Raw genomic sequence first — 18,160 nt, 5'->3', positions numbered from 1 at the left:
TCTCAGTAAGAGACAATTAGGCTCTCGGTAAAGAGACAATAAGGCTCTCGGTAAAGAGACAATTAGTCTCTCAGTAAAGAGACAATAAGGCTCTCCGGCTCTTGAGACGAGAAAGTGAAAGTAAGAGGGTAGTGAAAGTAAGAGGGTAATAGGGACAGTCTATGGATTACTTTCTTTTTCTATCCATTTGGGTAATTTTTCTTACTGCCATTTGGTTTAAGGACTGGCCAAAAGGATGGCCGATTCAGGAATCAGAATAAATATTACCAGGCTTGGGCTGTCCAAAGAGCCTAGATATAAGTGCCAGGATGCTCCCTTGGAAAGATAAGGAAGGGCATGATGGGATGTTTCAACCATATGTGCTTGAGCTGCCCATTACCTTATGGGGTAGGGATTTGTTTAAGAATCTACAATTAAGACTTACTAATGAATATTCTGATGCCTCCCAGAAGATGATGAAAGACATTGAATGGCACCCATCCTTCGGGTTGGGAAAAGGGTTACAAGAAAGGAAGTCCCCGATTCTCTCAATTAAAAGAAAGCCTCGGGAAGGAATGGGGTTTTCCTAGGGGCCACTGGGGGATGCATTCCCATAACCTGGAAAACTGAGGAGCTGGTGTGGGTGCCTCAGTGGCCATTATCCTTAGAAAAATTACAAGCTGCTAAGGAATTAGTTGTGCAATAAGATAAAATAGTGTCCTATTTAGGAGCAAGGATCGCCCCTACGGCTGTTTGGCCTTAAAAGATACAGTTGAGGGTTGATTCCTTGCATAATTTAAATGATTTTCAGAAATTGTTAGGTGATATCAATTGGATTGGCCCTGTTTGAAGATCCCAAATGTTAAATTAAAACCTCTGTTTCAAATTTGAGAAGGAGACTCAGAGTTAAGTTCCAAAAGGGAATTAACACCTGAGGCTAGAAAGGCCCTTACCCTAGTGGAAGAAGAATTGATTAAAGCCCAGCTTCAGCATTGTAAAGAAGGGTTACCCATCATTTTGATAATATTACCTACTGAGATGCAACCCACAGGATTATTGTGGCAAGAGGGCCCATTGTTATGGGTCCATTCCAAAATATCCGCTGGGAGGACAATAGATCATTACCCTACAACAGTGGCTTCTTTAGCCTTGTTGGGATGTTCAGCATTGTTTACAATTTTTTGGTATAAAACCCAGCTCTATTGTAATCCCTTATGATGGGTATCAGCAAAAGTTCCTAACAGCAAATATTGATGAGTGGGCTATTTTAGCCTGTATTAATGAGGGCCCATTTGATAATCATTATCCCAAACATCCGTTAATGACCTTTTTAAAGGAACATCCAATCATTTTCCCTCAAGGGGTGAGGAAAACACCCATTAAGGATGCAGTTAATGTGTTTACTGATGGATCAAAAACCGGATGTGAAGTATATATGGTAGAGGGGAAAGATCCTGTGGTCAGGCAGTATTATCCCTGTACTCCGCAGATGGTGGAATTACAAATAGTTATTGAGGTCATTAAGGTTTGTGATTTTCCTTTTAATCTAATTTCAGATTCACAACATGTAGTTAATTTAGTTTTATCCCTAGAAGTGGCTGGCCAAATATAAGCTCATAGTACCGTCCAAGCCTTGGCCTTACAATTACAGAAGTTGCTGTGGAAAAGATGCCAACCATTATATATTGGACATGTCCGTGCCCATAGTGGGCTTCCAGGACACTTAAGTAGGGGAAATGATATTGTGGATAATTGTACTCGTATGGAGTTCATATTTTTAGCATCCCCTATGAAGTTAGCCTCATAATTTCATTCTAAATTTCATGTTAATGCTAAAACTCTGCAGAAAAAAAAATGGAATCTCTAGAGCACAAGCTCAGGATGTAGTCACTACCTGTGGTCATTGCCTAGAGTTTCAACACCCACCTTCTTATGGAGTGAATCCTAGAGGATTGCTCCCTCTACAGGTGTGGCAGATGGATGTGACACATTTTTCAGAATTTGGCAAATTGAAATATGTTCATGTATCCATTGACACATGTTCAGGAATAGTTTTTGCATCTCCCATGGCAGGGGAAAAGGCCTCCCATGTTATACAGCATTGTTTGGAGGCCTGGGCAGCTTGGGGTAAACCCCAACGACTTAAAGCAGATAATGGCCCTGCATACACTGCCAAAACCCTGGTGTCTTTTTGTCAACAGATGGAAGTACCAGTTAAACATGGCCTGCCATATAATCCTCAAGGCTAAGGAATCATTGAACAAGCACACATAGAACCTTAAAAGAATTATTAATAAAACAAAAAGGGGGAATAGGCTATGGCCATACCCCAAAGAAAAGAGTCTCCTTAGCTCTTTTTACATTAAATATTTTACAATTGGATAAGGAAGGTCGCTCTGCTGCTGTATGACATGCTAATACCAGCCCCAGTAAACTGGGGTATACTAAATGGAAGGATGTGCTTACAGGATCATGGAATGGTCTGGATCCCATGTTGGCCTGGGCGAGAGGGTCTGTTTGCATGTTTTCACAGAATCTCACAGAGCCAATGTGGATTCCAGAATGGCTAGTGTGAAATGTCAAAATGAAGAAGCTGATCTTGCTGGTGATGAACATGTGTCTGCCCCTGATGGGTGCGGAACCCAGATGGGGGAATACTGTCAGTGTTTCCCAGGACGATGCCTCTTCGTCATGATGCTTCCTGTTAAGAAATTCCTGTTAAGAAATTGGACTGCAAATTTTGATGGCAAGATGAATGAGCTTCGATCAGCGATTGTCACTGTGAATTCTACCCGAGTGGATCTTGGCTTGGCATCAGGAAAGAATGGGCTTAGATAGGTGTCCTCGCTGTGACCCTTGTTTTGACATGCATGTTGTGTTTATGGTGTATGCGTCGGTTGCAGAATGCCCAGGTCTGCACTGCCGCCCTGGTGGTACAAGCTTTTGCTGCAGTGGAAGCAGGGCAGTCACCACAGATTTGGCTTGTTGCCATGAAGAATGAACAATGAAGCCATTGCTCCGTAGGGTTGTAAGGCTAAGCACTGCAAAGAGGTTAGTCTGGAAGCTGTTTGACAATCTCTGGGAGTTATGTCTGATTGCATGAGGGTTGAGTGTCCTAGTGTCCTTCCCCCAGGAAAAACGGCATGGGAGCAGGTCAGGGTTGCTCTGGGTAAAAACCTGTGAGCCTAAGAGTCAATACTTTACATGACCCCTATTTCTGCATACTGGGGATCAGACCACTATCTTCACCCACAGAGCTTGCTTCAAAAGAATATAAAAGGGGGAATTGTGGGAAGCCATTCCAGACTCCCTGGCCAGCCCAGAAGGAAATCTGTGCCAGGCAGTAAAAAAGCCCATATTTGGTGGATGGCTCACCCTTAATCCCTGATTGGCTGAGCAAGCCTGCCTGGTGAGGTGATGTGACCTGTGGTGATTGGTTGAGGCGTGGTTGTGGCTTGAGTGGATAAAAATTCTTGTACCCTGGGGCTCGAGGTATTTGAAGAGAGAAGCTGCCAGAGTAAACTGCTTTAAGAAGAACCAGTGGTTGCGTTTTCCTTGCTGGTCCAGTTGGACACAACACTCAAGAAGATGGACTCCAGAAAATCAAATAACCCCATTAAAAAATGGACCTCAGAGCTAAACAAAGAATTCTCACCTGTGGAATACCGAATGGCTGAGAAGCAACTGAAAAATGTTCAGCAGCCTTAACCATCAGGGAAATGCAAACCAAAACAACCCTGAGATTCCACCTCACACTAGGCAGAATGGCTAAGATCAAAAATTCAGGTGACAGCAGATGATGGCGAGGATGTGGAGAAAGAGGAACACTCCTCCATTTTTGGTGGGATTTCAAGCTTATACAACCACTCTGGAAATCAGTCTGGTAGTTCCTCAGAAAATTGGACATAGTACTACCTGAGGATCCTGCAATACCTCTCCTGGGCATTTAATCAGAAGATGTTCCAACTGGTAAGGATACATGTTCCACTATGTTCATAGCAGCCCTATTTATAATAGCCAGAAGCTGGAAAGAACCCAGATGCCCCTCAACAGAAGAATGGATACAGAAAATGTGGTACATTTACACAATGGAGTACTACTCAGCTATTAAAAAGAGTGGATTTATGAAATTCCTAGGCAAATGGATGGACCTGGAGGGCATCATCCTGAGTGAGGTAACACAATCACAAAGGAACTCACACAATATGTACTCACTGATAAGTGGATATTAGCCCAGAAACTTAGGATTCCCAAGATATAAGATACAATTTGCTAAATGCATGAAACTCAAGAAGAACAAAGACCAAAGTGTAGACACTTTGCCCCCTCTTAGAATTGGGAACAAAACACCCATGGAAGGAGTTACAGAGACAAAGTTTGGAGCTGTGATGAAAGGATGGACTATCTAGAGTCTGCCATACCTGGGAATCCATCCCATAATCAGCCTCCAAATGCTGACACCATTGCATACACTAGCAAGATTTTGCTGAAAGGACCCTGATATAGCTGCCTCTTGTGAGACTATTCCAGGGCCTAGCAAACACAGAAGTGGATGCTCACAGTCAGCTATTGGATAGATTACAGGGCCCCCAATGGAGGAGCTAGAGAAAGTACCCAAGGAGCTAAAGGGATCTGCAACCCTATAGGTGGAACAACAATATGAACTAACCAGTACCCCCCAGAGCTTGTGTCTCTAGCTGCATATGTATCAGAAGATGGCCTAGTCGGCCATCAGTGGAAAGAGAGGCCCATTGGTCATGCAAACTTTATATGCCTCAGTACAGGGGAACACCAGGGCCAAGAAGTGGGAGTGGGTGGGTAGGGGAGGGGGAAGGGTATGGGGGACTTGAAATGTAAATGAAGAAAATATCTAATTTAAGAAAAGTAGAAGAGGAAGTGGGGAAGATCCTCAAACATATTTGCACAGGGGAAAAATTCCTGAACAGAACACCAATGGCTTGTACTTTAAGATCAAGAATTAGCAAGTGGGACCTCATAAAGTTGCAAAACTTCTGTAAGGCAAAGGACACTGTCAATAAGACAAAAGTCCACTAACAAATTGGGAAAAGATCTTTACCAAGCCTAAATCTTGTAGGGAACTAATAGCCAATATATATAAAGAACTCAAGAAGTTGGACTACAGAAAACCAAATAATTCTATTAAAAATGTGGTACAGAGCTAAACAAAGAATTCTCACCTGAGGAATACTGAATGGCTGAGAAGCACCTGAAAAAATGTTCAACATCCTTAATCATCAGGGAAATTACAAATCAAAACAACCCTGAGATTCCACCTGACACCAGTCAGAATGGCTAAGATCAAAAGCTTAGGTAACAGAAGATGCTTGCTAGGATGTAAAGAAAGAAGAACACTACTCCATTCCTGGTGGGATTTCAAGGTGGTACAACCACTCTGGAAATTAGTTTGGCGGTTCCTAAGAAAATTGGAAATAGTAGTACCTGAGGACCAAGTAATACCACTCCTGGGCATATACTGAGAATATGCTCCCACATATTATAAGGACATATGCTCCATTATGTTCATAGCAGCCTTATTTATAATAGCCAGAATCTGGAAAGAACCCAAATGTCCCTCAACAGAGTAATGGATACAGAAAATGTGGTACATTTACACAATGGAGTACTACTCAGCTATTAAAAATAATGAATTTATGAAATTCTGAGGCAAATGGATGGATTTGGAGAATATCATCCTGAGTGAGGTAACCCAATCACAAAAGAACACACATGATATGCACTCACTGATTGCTGAATATTAGCCCAGAAGTCCAGAAGCTCAGAATACCCAAGACACAATTAATAGACCACATGAAAGACAAGAAAATGGAAGGCCATGGTGTGGATACTTCTATCCATCTTAGAAGGGGGAACAAAATACCCATGGAAGGAGTTCCAGAGACAAATTGTGGAGTAGAGACTGAAGAAATGACCATCTAGGGATTGACTCACCTGGGGGTCCATCCCATTTACAACCAATAAACCAAGACACTATTGTGGATGCTAACAAGTGCTTGTTGACAGGAGCCTGATACAGCTCTCCCCTGAGAGGCTCTGCCAGTGCCTGACAAATATAGGAGTGGATACTCACAGCCATTGTTTGGACTGAGCATAGGGTCCATAATGAAGGAGCTAGAGAAAGTATCTAAGGAGCTGAAGGGTTTTGCAGTTCCATAGGAGGAACAACAATATGAACTAGTCAGTAGCTCAGAACTCACAGGGACTAAACCACCAACCAAAGAGCACACTTGGTGGGACTCGTGGCTGTAGCTGCATATGCAGCAGAGGATGCCCTAGTCAAACATCAATGGGGGAAGAGGCCCTTCATCCTATGAAGCCTCTATACCCCAAGCTGGGGGTATGCCAGGGCCAGAAAGCAGGAGTAGGTGGTTTGGTGAGCAGGGGGAGGGGGGAGGAAATAGGGAGAGGGTGTTTTCTAGAGGGGAAACCAGGAAAGGGGATAACATTTGAGATGTAAATAAAGAAAATATCCAATAAAAATGAAGCATGAAAATTATACCTGAAAAAAAAAAAAACAATAGATGATGAAGAAGAAGATCCCCAGCTACAAGGAACAGATATTATTTTAAACAAAATCATAGAAGAAAATTTCACCAACCTAAAGGATAATATAGTTATATTAATAGAAGGAGCTCACAGAACACCAAATAGATTGGAAGAAAAGAAAGAAAATCCTCTTGTCACATAATAATCAAAAGAGTAAATGTACAGAACCAATAAAAATATTAAAAGATGCAAGGGGAAAAATGCCAAGTGAAATATAAAGACAGTCAGCTGCTGGGAGAGTCTTTCAGGGAACAGCCAAGCTAAGCTCCTGTCTGCAAACATAACTTAATGTCATTAATAGTGTGAGGTTTTAGTACCTGTAAATGGGATGAATCTTAAGTTGGGTTGGTTGGTTATTGGTCACAATTTCTTCAGCTTTGGCTCCATTTTTGTCCCTGGGTTTCTATTAGACAGGAATAATTTGGGGTCAACATTTTTGAAGGTGAGTTGGTTTCTTCATCATATTACTGAATTCCCTGCCTATTAGAGACTGTTCCATCTTCCCTCTTTTGGGCATTTGGCTAATGTCATCCCCATTGAGTCCTGGGATCCTCCCACACCCCCAGGTCTCTGGGATTTTTCTAGAGGTTCTCCTCTGCACCTTATCCCTATAGCAGCATATTTCAATTAATTCTCCTGGCCCTCTGAACTTACCTCCTGTCTCCCTACATACCTGGTCCTGCACTTCCCCACTTCACTCATTATCCTCTCTCCCTCCATCTATTCTCAGGATTATTTTCTTTCAACACCAATATGAACTAACAATATGAACAATATGAACAACAATATGAACTAACCAGTAACCCCAGATCTCCCTGAGACTAAGCCACCAATCAAAGAAAACACATGGTGGGATTCATGGCTCTAGCTGCATATGTAGCAGAGGATGGCCTAGTCAGTCATCAATGGGAGGAGAGGTCCTTGGTCCTGTGAAGGTTCTATGCCCCAGTATATGGGAATGCCTGGGCCAGGTAACAGGAGTGGGTGAGTTGAGGAGCATGGGGTGGGGGGAGAGAGTAAGGCGTTTTCAGAGTGGAAACTAGGAAAGGGAATAACATTTGAAATGTAAATAAAGAAAATATCCAATAAAAAGAGAGAGAGAAAAAAGATCACTAAATGTGGGTATCGCTCAAAACACATTCTATAATCAGTTCCATGGGCAATGCCCTAATGAATGAGAGACTTCATAGTGGGATTCTAAAGAACATGACCTCCCACCACCTCCACCATAAGTATGAAGCTACTAGCACAAGAATATGAGCATCAAAGTATAACTCATGCCTAGAGCAAGGCTCCATTCAACTATGTGCTGCCAACAGTCTAATTCAAGAAAGAGACACATTCTATATTCAAAAATAGTCTGACACTTTGGACTCTAACGAAAGAGTGAAATTACCTGTACAATACACATTTCCCCTTACAGATATAAGAATTAAGTATTTCTTAAGTTGTAAAGACTTGTTTTCTTTTTATCTGCACTTTCTTTTCTTTGCTCTTCCTGGTGATCTAGTAAGTGCCCCATTCCATTTCTTTGTAAAGATGGTTTAAACATTCTATCCATATTTACATGCAGCTGCTCCCCAGCAAAGTAGACAACAAGAGACATTCTGGACACTTAGAGTTTTTCACATGCTTTTTGTCTTCCCAGCACTATGAAAAGTTCACACAAAAAGCTCTGAGTATCTTTTCCTGTGAAAAGATAGTGAGCTATGTTCGAATGTCTATCCTGTAAATGTCTTCCAAATCCTATATTAAAACATTAGAAGGGGTGGATTGTGGTATGAGGAAAATATATGGAACAAGGACTCTTTCTTCCTGATAATAAATGTGGAGGAAAAAAGTGGCTGAGACAAGCTTAGAAATGGAACTGAAAAGTGTGCATGGTTGATGGAGGTAAAAGTCTTCCTCTTGCATATCTTGCTCCTTCCTATGACTCATTCTATCTCAGGGTCTCCCAAGTCGTTTCAGCTTTGTTTACCCAAGAGCCTCACATACATGTCATGGGTCAGGAACCACTGAAACCATGGGGATTTCAATCTTTCTAAAAGCCTTTCACCAATTTACATTTATTTCCTATGACCTATTGTACCTTGCTGAGGGACAGCACAGTAATTTTTGCATTGTATACATTTTATGAATTTTTTTTCTTTATCTCATTCTTAATATTCTTGTTACACTTTGAGATCCAACATGGGATGCTATGTGAATTTTACTTAATATGTCTATTTAGGTCCTGTCAGACTTTACTTGATTTGAGGCACTGATTTTAAATTTGGATAATATTATATTTTGTCTTACGTTGTTTCAGATTCTGAGGATCATTATTGTTGTTTCCTTTGCCTCTATTTCATTGACTTAAATCAATTTTATTTCCTTTTTAAAGCACTTCTTTAGTACTATAATTTGTATTTTGTCTTAATCCCAGCCTCCACAAGGTCCATGTTAGGACTCATGTTTTGATCCATTTGTCAAATCAGAGGGTTGTGGAAGCTTAAGAAGTGAAATCTAGGAAGTGATATGTTATTCTTAGCATATGCTGGAAGGAGGTTGTAATCTTACTGTCTTGCTCTTTGTTTCCTGATATCATGAGGTGAGTAGCTATCTCTGAACCAGAATATTACTGTGAAATGCTGTTTAACTATATGCACAAAGACAGAAAGACCCATTACATCAGGAACTATATCTTTTGAAGCTGGCACAAAAATTAACATTTCTTTATAAGTTAATTGTTGCAAGTATTTTGGGTTTAATGAAAGAAAGCTAAATACCTTAGTTCCATGAAAATGTAGCATTCAAGTGTGGTATAATGCCCTTTCAGGAATTAGCTGGAAAGTACATGAAGAAATGTTTAAGAAGGCAAATCCATATAATTAATTATGTACTCATTCATTTATGAGTTTAATGTTTACTGTATGGATATTTGTAATCTAGTCATAAAAGGAACTGCAAAAAATGCAAGGTTCCTTTCTGACTTAATAGATGATAATTGAAAATACTGAACACTATATGGGATCCCAACTGTTGTCCAGTGCTTGGCTGTGGATGTCTGCATCTATCTCAATTAGCTGTGAATAGAACCTCTCAGAAGATATACTGACTTCTGTCCACAAGCACAATATATCATCAATGAGAGTTTCAGGTATTGGTGCCTATCCATGGGATGTAGAAGAGTTAGAGGAAGGATTGAAGGAAAGGAAGGAGATGGCAAGCCCATAGGAAACCCTACACCTTCAACTAATTGGAGCCCTGAGAACACTCAGAGACTGAGCCACCAACTAAAGAGCATAAACAGGCTGGTCCAAGGCCACCAGCACATAGGTAGCAGAGTGGGTAACCTGATATGTGTTATCTGGCTTCAGTGGGAAATGATGCACCTAATCCCATAGAGACTTGATGGACCAAGGGGAGGGATATACAGACAACACACTCTCAGAGGCAAAGGGGTATATGGGAGGAAGATTTCTGTGAGGGGGACAGGGGGGGACAACATTAGAATGTAAATAAATAAAACAATTAATTAACAAAACCTCAATGCCCTTCTTCCTGGTTCTTTCTGCTGGGACAGATACTTAGCTGGTCTGCTCCAGTGAAGACAACATATCCTGAAGCCTCCTAGAGGACCCGCTAAACTCAGAGCAGTTGGTAAGAACTCCTGAGTCACAGAACTGCTGCTGGGATCCAGGTGGATGCAGGGCTCAACACCCACCAAACACCCTACCCTCCTGAATAGCACTCCCCTTCTGTCCTTCCCACCCCTTCCTTCCAGTTCTTTATGCTGGGGTAAACTCTTAGTTGGTCTGATCCTGTGAAGACACCATGTCCTGACCCATACTAGAGAACCTGCTGCACACAGAGCAGTTGGGCCCACTGCACTCAGAGCACTTGAGCAGTTAAGGACCGTAGGCACTCAGAGCAGTTGAAGACAGGCTGCAGTAAGCACAGTTGAACAGCAGCTTGACAATTCCACTGAAGACCCAAAGGTCTGAAGGCCTCACAGGAGATCTACTGAAGCCAGGGCAACAGATAGGCAGCTTTTATGCCCCTGTGAAGAGCCCCCAGTTGGAAGGCACCACAAGTGGTCTGAGACAGCCAAGGTTTCAAGCCTACCAGGAGACCTGAAGCAATCCAGGGACAAAAAAAGGTAGATGCCAGACAACAAACCAACCAACCAACAAACATCAGGAATATCCAGATGGTGAAAGGCAAGTATAAGACCATAAGCAGCAGAAGCCAATATACTTAGGAATCATCAGACCCAGTTTTCCCACCATAACAAGCCCTGAAAACTTCAACACACCTGAAAATCGGGAATCTGCCCTAAGATCCTATCTCATGAAGATAATAGAGTCCTTTAAGGACTATATCAATTACTCACTGAAAGAAATACAGGAAAACACAGGTAAAAAGGTGAAGGAATTGAATAAAGTGATCCAAGACCTAAAAATGGAAGTAGAAACAATAAAGAAAACACAAATGGAGGCAAACCTGGAAATGGAAAAACTAGGAAAGAGGTTAGGAATTTTAGGTGTAAATATTACCAACAGAATAAAAGAGACAAAGGAGAGAATCTCAGATATAGAAGATACACACAACTTTGAAGAAAAGATTGACACAACTGTGAAAGAAAATTCAAAACAAAACCAACCAACCAAACAAAAATACCTCCTAACCCAAAGCATCCAGGAAATTCAAGACACAGTGAAAAGATAATCTAAGAATAATCAGAATAGAGAATGAAGATTCCCAGCTCAAAGGACCTGAAAATGTCTTCAACAAAATAATAGAAGAAAACTTCCCCAATCTACAGAAAGAGATATTAATAAATGTACAAGAAGCTTATACAAAACTAAATAAATGGGATAAGAAAAGAAAACCTTCTCCACACAGAATTATCAAAACACTAAATGAACAGGCAAGAACACTGGGTAGTCAAAGAGATGACCACACATCCTGAGCAACCAGTCTGATTTGATTGAGGGACAGCTGATAGCTGGATACATAGTATTATCAGATATCACTGGGCCTAGTCCATTGCTTCTGCCTGCCACTGTGACAAATACAGTAGGTATGCCATCCACTTCATATTCAGCTTTAATACTCAAAGTTTCATCTGATCCTTTTCAGGCAGATGTTACTCTAAGTTCATATGGAATACCAAAATTTCCACAAGCTTTCCTAATTTTTTCACAGTAACCAAGGCCAGAAGTTGAACCCATCAGCACTACCACCTGCACTGACTGTCTGGCATGAGAAGCAATACCACTTGTTTTGCAACCCACTCAAAATTTTTCTTTACCATCTAGAGTCCTTCCAGAGTTAATTCTTTAAGATCATGATAAGATTGTTTGTCTTTCTGCTGGCTCTTATGTCCCCATGCGACAGAGTCTCCAGGAGTCATTATCAATGACATTAGCAAGAACAAATCTCTTTGATGGCTACATCAATGTCAAATTCAATCTTCCTATCAACCAGCATACAGTTCTGGGACAGCCAGGATTTCTCCAGGATTCCAAATATAGCTTGTGTGGCATGACTCATGATGTCCACTTCAGTCAGCCCTATAATAAGTCCAGAAAAACACAATTTTGCAGTGATGACTTGCTCCTCAGACCATGGTGGATCATTATTGGCATCATTCTTGAAGAACATCTCCACTTTTGGTGGATAAAACTTATACCCTTACATTACACCAGAATTCCTTTTGACAAAAGATGCCATTGCTATCCTTTGGCCCCATTCAACTGAAATCATTTCACACTGGTATGCAATGAAAGCAGTCTCCCCAAACTTTTTCATGAAAGCAGTTTTTATACCAGCTTTCTGTAACATGTGAACTATGCAGCTGGAGATCTTATTGGAGACTGCCGTTTTGCCTTCCAGGTGCTTCTCTCTAGCTATATTTCCTGCTGTAATCTGGTCCTTGAACTGCAGGAGGACTCTTCCTGGATTATCAAACAATTCATAGACTTCTTTTGTTTTTGTTCATAGAGTTTCTTCCCGATGTTCAGTACTTCAGGTATAGTTATTATCCTAGATAAACTAGAGGAGCCCTCATTTAGTTTTATTTTATTTTTGTTTGTTTGCTTGTTTGGAGAACATTACTTTAATATTTTCAACTGTTAATATACAGCAAACAGAATAACTATTTTAAGATATATTTTGTTGTTATGTTTTCCTTTTCATTTCTGATTATATTAATTTGGATACTGCCTCTGTGCCCTCTGGTTAGTCTGGCTAAGTGTTTATCTAACTTGTTGATTTTCTCAAAGAACCAGCTTCTGGTTTGGCTGATTCTCTATATAGTTCTTTTTGTTTGTTTGTTTCTATGTGGTTGATTTCACCTCCAAGTTTGATTATTTCCTGCTGTCTACTCCTCTTGGGTGTATGTGGGGCTATGCACAGACAGGCTCCAGTTGAGCTGAGGTCTGAACCCTGAAAGGGTAATAATTCACCTACATGACATGGTGAGCATTCCCTCATGCTCCTGGAACTCTGGCTCCTGCCTAAGTTTCTCCCCCCTCCCTCCAACAAGAGAAGCCTGGCTAGAAATAACACAGGCAATATGCCAAGCTTCTGACCTTCAGATTAAACTCCTCCCCAGTTACCTAGCAACAGTAAAGACCATAAGAGGTGTTGCTTGGCCTCACCCCTATCTCTTATTCGTCTCTCTCTTACTTCTTACTCTCACCCTCTCACTCCTCTCTCTTTGTCTCCTCTCCTCTCTCCTCTCCTCTCACTCTCTCCCTCTTACTCTTTCTTTCTAGCCTTTCCTCTCTCTCTCTTTTCTACCTTCTCTCTTTCACCCTGCCTTTCTATAATAAAGCTCTAAAACCATAGAATGTCCCTGCTCATCAAGGCCCACTATGCTTGGAGGATGGTATAGGCTTTCTCCTAATGAGCCGTTTCTAATCTCCCAATAGAAGCCTTCCTGTGCTCCAGTCAAGATTCGCTGTGCTCACTCTTGCTGGTGTGGTAACCTCTCTTCCCTCACTCCTCTCTTCTATAACCTCAGGGCTTTAGGAAAGTACCACTGGGGCTCCCAGGTTGGGTTGTCCCTTGTCCACCCTCCGAAGAGTGAGTCAGAGGCTTGGATGCCCACCCCGGGCTGAGTGGAAAGCATATGGCAGCTCTCCCACATTTGTCTGTCCAGAGCATAGGTGGAACTCTGGCAGGATGTGGGTCTTTCCTTCCCTCTCTTCCCCTAGGTCCACTTTTTAGTTCCCATATGTGTATTTGCTTCTTTTTGTTCTATAGCTTTTAGGTGTGTGGTCAAGCTGCTTAAGTAAGCTCTCTTCACTTTCTCTTTGGAGACACTTAGAGCTATGAGTTTTCCTCTTAGCATTGCTTTCATTGTGTCCCATAAGTTTTGTTATGGTGTGTCATCATTTTCATTAAAGTCTAAACGGCTTTTAATTTCTTTCTTTTTTTCTTCCTTGACCAAGTTATCATTGAGTAGAGCATTGTTCAGCTTCCATATGTATGTGTACTCTGCATTGTTTTTGCTGGTATTTAAGACCAGCCTTACTCCATGGTGATCTGACAGGATGCATGGGATTATTTCAATCTTCTTGTATCTGTTGAGGCCTGTTTTGTAACCAATTATACCGTCAATTTTGGAGAAAGTACCATGAAGTGTTGAGAAGGTTTTTGTTGTTGTTGTTGTTTTGTTTGTTTTGTTGTTGTTTTGGGTTTTTTGTTTTGTTTTTTTTTTGTTTTGTTTTTTGCTTTAGGGTGAAATGTTCTATAAATACCTGTTAGATCCATTTGGTCATAACTTCTGTTAGCTTCATTGTGTCTCTTTGGTTTTTTTTTTTCTTATAATCTGTACAATTGCTGAGAGTGGGGTGTTGAAATATCCCACTATTATTGTGTGGGGTGTGATGTGTGCTTTGAGCTTTAGTTTCTTTTATCAATGCTGGTGCCCTTCCATTGGGCACAAACTCTGCAGCCAGTCCCATAACACCCAGAGGAAGCTCCACTCCCAGGAGCTCTAACATGCCCAGAACCATGGGATCACAGGATTCCAGGATCCCAGGAGCTTGGGCAAATCAGGATCTCAGGGTTACAGAGGCGGTGTGATTCCTAGGAGCACTGACACACCCAGAATCCCAGGATCACAGGATAACAGAGACAGCTGAACTCTGAGGAGTTCTGACACAATCAGGATCACAGGAAGAACAGGCTTCATCCAGTCAGATATAGTGAGGCAATATCCCAAGCTTCTGACCTTCAGACTAAACTCCTCCCCAGTTACCTAGCAACAGTAAAGATCATAAGAGAAACATCCAGGAAATTCAGGGCACAATGAGAAGATGAAATCTAAGAATAATACTAATAGAAACTAGTGAAGATTCCAAACTTAAAGGGCCAGTAAATATCTTCAACAAACTTATAGAAGAATACTTCCCTAACCTAAAGTAAGAGATATCCATAAACATAAAGGAAGCCTACAGAACTCAAAATAGATTGGAACAGAAAAGTAATTCTTCCCATCACATAACAGTCAAAACACCAAATGCACAATTCAAAGAAAGAATAATAAAAGCAGTAAGTGAAAGGGTCAAGTAACATATAAAGGCAGACCAATGATAATTATATCAGACTTCTCACCAGAGACTTTGGAAGATAAAAAGTCCTTGGCAGATATCATACAGACCCTATGCAAACACAAATACCAGCCCCATGCTACTACACCCAGCAAAGCTCTCAATTACCATACATGGACAAACCAAGATATTCCATGACAAGACCAAATTTACACAATATCTTTCCATAATCCAGCCCTACAAAGGATAATAGATGGAAAATATCAACACAAGGAGGGAAACTACACCCTAGAAAAAGGGAGAAAGTAATCTTTCAACAAACTCAAAGGACGATAGCCACACAAGCATAATTCCACCTCTAACAACAAAAGTAAGAGGAAGTAACCATCACTTTTCCTTAATATCTCTTAACATTAATGGACTCAATTCCCCCAAAAAGACATAGACTAACAGACTAGATACGTAAATAGGACCCAGCATTTTGGTGCATACAGGAAACTCATCTTGGTGACAAAAACAGGCACTACCTCAGAGTAAAAGGTTGGAAAACAATTTTCCAAGCAAATAGTCCCAAGAAACAAGCTGAAGTAACCATTCTAATATCAAATAAAATCAATGCTTAATCAAAAGTTATCAAAAAAGACAAGGAAGGACACTTCATACTGATAAAAAGAAAAATCTACACAGATGAACTCTCAATTCTGACTTAGTTTCCAATTATCAACTGACATTCTCCATGTCTTCTGCACTGGTCACATTTGAGAGATAAAGGGAGATGTAGTGAGAACCACCACCCCTTCAATTCCTCCATGAATAAGATACTGGTTTTGATTCACTAATTTCTTTGGCCCACACTCCAGAGGTCAGGAAATCAATGTAAGGATTCTGCCAACATCTTAGTATATTTATCCCAGTTATACATTCTATAACTGCAAAAATAACCACAAGATGTGTTTGAGGACCTATTGGACCTACTGTGAGTCAGTCATCAGCCAAAATTCCATTAATCACCAAACCTCTGTAAACTACTGCTTTAACTGGAGAGCAACAGTGTTTCTTGTGATCTCCTGGTCACATCAGACTAATATCCAATGGACCACAGAACATTTGATTATTTCCTTTCCCCCAGTGTATAGTTACCCTTGTAAAAGGCCAAAGAACCCTCTTGTGAAGAACAGGAAAAAGACTAACAGCAAAACTTTCAGGTGTTTCATCAAGATCCTTCCTAGGGGAACCTGGACATACATTTATTCAAGGGGTTATGGGTCTGCAAACTGGCTCAAGTCTGCAAATTAATTCACTGGCCAAGATTATTTTTTTGCCATGAACCAATGAAGTTTTTTTTCATTTGTCTGAGAATCTCTGCTTATACATATCAAACAGATATGCAGTAGGCTTCCTATCCATCTCATGCCTGGAAATACCATGATTAATTAGCCAGTACCAAAGGTACATATGAGTTATGCCATTATAAATTTCACCTTTCCTATGCTGGCCATTAGAGGCTAGGTCATTATGAATGTTGTTTTGTCTATACTTCCCATTATAGTAGGTACAATCACCTTATCTTTGGCTATTCAGTACTGCCACTTGGACCTTGTTACCTCAAGGCCTAATTAAACTCTTTGCATTCAATTCATCCAAGTGAGCAGCAGCATCAAACCCTAAGGTATGGCACAAGGAAAAGTGCAAGAATGAAATTCTTCAAATGTCTTTGTGCCTCTCTCACCATCTTATAAGATTGATGAAGGCCATATCTTCTGGGCCTTACCATTGTGGAGGCCTTACCATTGTGGAGGATTAGGTTTTACATAACATATCCACTCTAGAATTGCAATTTCCCTGAGCCTTAAATTTGCCTCATCAACATTAAGCCAAGGTATATCAGGTATTTCCAACTCCTTTTCAGTAGGTATGCCCTCCAATTCTGGATTGCAGTTCATTCCATATATAGTCAAGTTTACAACCAAGAATAGATATTACCATGTACATCCTTGAATTCTTTTAATAATTAAAATAAAGATACCAAGAATATAACTCAATAGGCACAGCATTAAAACTCTGGGATAACAATACACATGCAGCAGAAAAACACGAAATTGTGAGTTGAAGTTGTCCTTCTAATGGTGTCTTTATGAGGAATCTTCAATGGCTTCTTATCAGCATCTATTTCCATGCTATGCTCCTACAAGGAAAGTGATGGTAGATATTTAGGCCCCAATGTGGTAGATGATGAAAGGAAAAACTATGGAGAATCAATTCTGACTGGATACTTCATTCATCATTTACAGATTATCTTAGTTCTATAGTGTTACTGATACAGCTCTTCTCTTAGCACTCCTGTCCTGAGAGAATAAGATGCCCATATTAAAAAAGTGACATGTAGCATTTCAGTCTAGCTCCTGAATCATGCAATCTTCTGAATCTATTCTCCAAGATGACAGACAGATCAAAGTAGAAATGACCATTTTTACAGGACTTATGAAATGTCTAAATTTTGGCACCTAATCTAGATAAATCCTTCCCATGCACTCCTTGTCTTTTTCTGTAATCACCTCAAATAGGACTTTTGAAGCTAATAACCAATATCCTACCCCTGGGGCCTAGGGTCATCCCATCATCTAGGATACATTGGGCATCTCTATTGATCCTGGACTGACAATTATACAACATGAACAAACTTTCTGGAAGGTTAGGATGACTCAAAGTACCCTTTGAGATTCTTGAGGTGGCTCTGTTTAAACAATGTATAATGAACAGTATGGCCCTTCTATTGGTCTTGATCCTTCTAGGAAATCCATAGACTAACATCCATTTGGTGTTTTGAATAAAAAATTGTGCCCTATATACTAAATAGGATATTGAATCTTGATCCCCAGTTGTTGTTGCTCTTTGTTCAGGCAAAAGTTTTTTGAATAGTTAGCTGATATAGCACTGCAAGAGAAACTACTTCACAAATACTGAACTTTGAGATTAAATGCTTTTTACATTTCCTTTCTATCTAATCTGGTTCATGCTTTCTGCTTAAGAATGTGAGAACTCATTTGTCT

The 18,160-nt window shown here is 40.6% G+C and overlaps 1 protein-coding gene and 1 pseudogene across 1 annotated transcript in view; both read right to left on the bottom strand.

The window, feature by feature from the left end:
* Positions 1 to 11,400: 11,400 nt before the first annotated feature.
* On the bottom strand, positions 11,401 to 16,884 carry LOC110288821 (bifunctional phosphoribosylaminoimidazole carboxylase/phosphoribosylaminoimidazole succinocarboxamide synthetase pseudogene; annotated as a pseudogene).
* Positions 16,885 to 17,177: 293 nt separating this feature from the next.
* LOC110288822 (signal-regulatory protein beta-2-like) overlaps positions 17,178 to 18,160 on the bottom strand; it is a 134,900-nt gene continuing 133,917 nt past the window's right edge. The window contains exon 5 of the mRNA XM_085836074.1: positions 17,178 to 17,295. The gene's annotated coding sequence lies outside the window, so the exon portion shown is untranslated. The remainder of the gene's footprint in view (positions 17,296 to 18,160) is intronic.

The sequence above is a fragment of the Mus caroli genome, unplaced genomic scaffold, assembly GCF_978045245.1.
Source record: "Mus caroli unplaced genomic scaffold, Mus_caroli_1 scaffold_3, whole genome shotgun sequence".
Lineage (NCBI taxonomy): Eukaryota > Metazoa > Chordata > Mammalia > Rodentia > Muridae > Mus > Mus caroli.
The sequence above is the reverse complement of the archived record's forward strand: the minus strand, read 5'-3'. Positions and strand labels throughout refer to the sequence as shown.